Here is a 2500-nt window from a genome sequence, read left to right on the forward strand (position 1 = left end):
GAAGGCCACGCACGCAGCGCGCGCGCGACCGCCGGAAGGCACCCTGCGTCTTGGCGTACTCCCATCGGCGCCGTTTGCGCCTTTGCTGCGGCGGAGCAGCAGGAGGCCGCTTAGGTGGTTGGCGCGGCCTCTGTGTCCTCGTGGCTGACCTCTCTTCTCTGGACCCGACCGACGCAAGGGCGTCCGGAAGCATGCCCAGGATGACTTCGGGCAGCGCTCCCGGCCCCAGACCGATAATTCGGTCTAATGCCGAGAAGCGCTGAGCGGAAGCGGGTAGCCCCGCTAGATGCTCCCAGACGGCGGCGTCAGTCGGCCCCTCCGGCGGCGGCCCGGTGGTGTCGGCCGCGAAGTCCGTATCTGCGTCATCGGGTGGCGCAGCACTATCGCCCGCGTCTGGCGGCGGCCTCACCGCTCCCCGGCGGGACGCCGGCTCTTCCCCCCGACCGACTTCAAGCGCCTCCATGAATTGGCGGACAAGCTGCTTGTGGGCAGCCTTCCGCCTCTGGCACTTGATCGCTTCAAGTGTTCGGTCGGGGAATATCCTCGTCAGCTCTTGATTGACGAAGAAGAACCGTGCGTCCCTCTCAAGGAAAAGTTCGGCCTCCGCTTTGGCGAGCGATAGGACTTCTTCTTCCGTCCACCTCGCGCGATGCCTCTCCGTGACGATCTCCGCGTTGGCGGCCGCAGGATGTTGGCGGCGGCGATGGACCCCGAGACCGTTCTTTGTTGTGAAGCTGCGGTGGCACTCACTGCAGGCGTAAGAAGCTACACAAGTTACCGTATTTGCGTCACGGCCGGTTGGCCGGATAGATGCTGGGGAAGCTGGGGTGGCGCCTTCAGCGGAAGGACTACCACTTATATTATTATAGAGACTGCCCCCAACTAAAAGGGATAATGCGAGGGGGGGCTGGTAACCCCCCCAGGCCCCTGGTGCGGTCTTCTACTCTGCGAAATCAGCGGGCCCACGTGAAGGGGAGAAGACCGCAGAAGTGGAGAGGCTAAGTGGGCTAGGCCCATGTGTTGCGCTTCACACTCCCTGTAACTACAACCCAAGGAAGGGACCTCGCGGTAGCAGCTAGAGAGTCATAGTTACTCCCGCCGTTTACCCGCGCTTGCTTGAATTTCTTCACGTTGACATTCAGAGCACTGGGCAGAAATCACATTGCGTCAACACCCGCTAGGGCCATCGCAATGCTTTGTTTTAATTAGACAGTCGGATTCCCCCAGTCCGTGCCAGTTCTGAGTTGATCGTTGAATGGCGGCCGAAGAGAATCCGCGCACCCGCGCGCCCCCGGAGGAGCACGCTAAGGCGGACGCGGCCTCGCAGCAAGGAAGATCCGTGGGAGGCCAAGGCACGGGACCGAGCTCGGATCCTGCACGCAGGTTGAAGCACCGGGGTGCGAACGCCGCGCAGGCGCGCGCATCCTGCACCGCCGGCCAGCACGAGGCCAACCAACGGCGAGAGCAGACCACGCCCGCGCTAAACGCCCGCACTTACCGGCACCCCTACGGCACTCACCTCGCCCAGGCCCGGCACGTTAGCGCTGACCCACTTCCCGACCAAGCCCGACACGCCCCGATCCTCAGAGCCAATCCTTATCCCGAAGTTACGGATCCAATTTGCCGACTTCCCTTACCTACATTATTCTATCGACTAGAGGCTCTTCACCTTGGAGACCTGCTGCGGATATGGGTACGAACCGGCGCGACACCTCCACGTGGCCCTCTCCCGGATTTTCAAGGTCCGAGGGGAAGATCGGGACACCGCCGCAACTGCGGTGCTCTTCGCGTTCCAAACCCTATCTCCCTGCTAGAGGATTCCAGGGAACTCGAACGCTCATGCAGAAAAGAAAACTCTTCCCCGATCTCCCGACGGCGTCTCCGGGTCCTTTTGGGTTACCCCGACGAGCATCTCTAAAAGAGGGGCCCGACTTGTATCGGTTCCGCTGCCGGGTTCCGGAATAGGAACCGGATTCCCTTTCGCCCAACGGGGGCCAGCACAAAGTGCATCATGCTATGACGGCCCCCATCAACATCGGATTTCTCCTAGGGCTTAGGATCGACTGACTCGTGTGCAACGGCTGTTCACACGAAACCCTTCTCCGCGTCAGCCCTCCAGGGCCTCGCTGGAGTATTTGCTACTACCACCAAGATCTGCACCGACGGCGGCTCCAGGCAGGCTCACGCCCAGACCCTTCTGCGCCCACCGCCGCGACCCTCCTACTCGTCAGGGCTTCGCGGCCGGCCGCGAGGACCGGCCATGACTGCCAGACTGACGGCCGAGTATAGGCACGACGCTTCAGCGCCATCCATTTTCAGGGCTAGTTGCTTCGGCAGGTGAGTTGTTACACACTCCTTAGCGGATTCCGACTTCCATGGCCACCGTCCTGCTGTCTTAAGCAACCAACGCCTTTCATGGTTTCCCATGAGCGTCGATTCGGGCGCCTTAACTCGGCGTTTGGTTCATCCCAGAGCGCCAGTTCTGCTTACCAAAAGTGGC

At 61.7% G+C, this 2500-nt stretch overlaps 1 pseudogene; it reads right to left on the minus strand.

Annotated features, from left to right (window-relative positions):
* LOC126311127 (large subunit ribosomal RNA) overlaps positions 1 to 2500 on the minus strand; it is a 7863-nt pseudogene that overhangs the window by 3906 nt on the left and 1457 nt on the right.

Source organism: Schistocerca gregaria, unplaced genomic scaffold (genome assembly GCF_023897955.1).
Source record: "Schistocerca gregaria isolate iqSchGreg1 unplaced genomic scaffold, iqSchGreg1.2 ptg000398l, whole genome shotgun sequence".
Classification (NCBI taxonomy): Eukaryota; Metazoa; Arthropoda; class Insecta; order Orthoptera; family Acrididae; genus Schistocerca; species Schistocerca gregaria.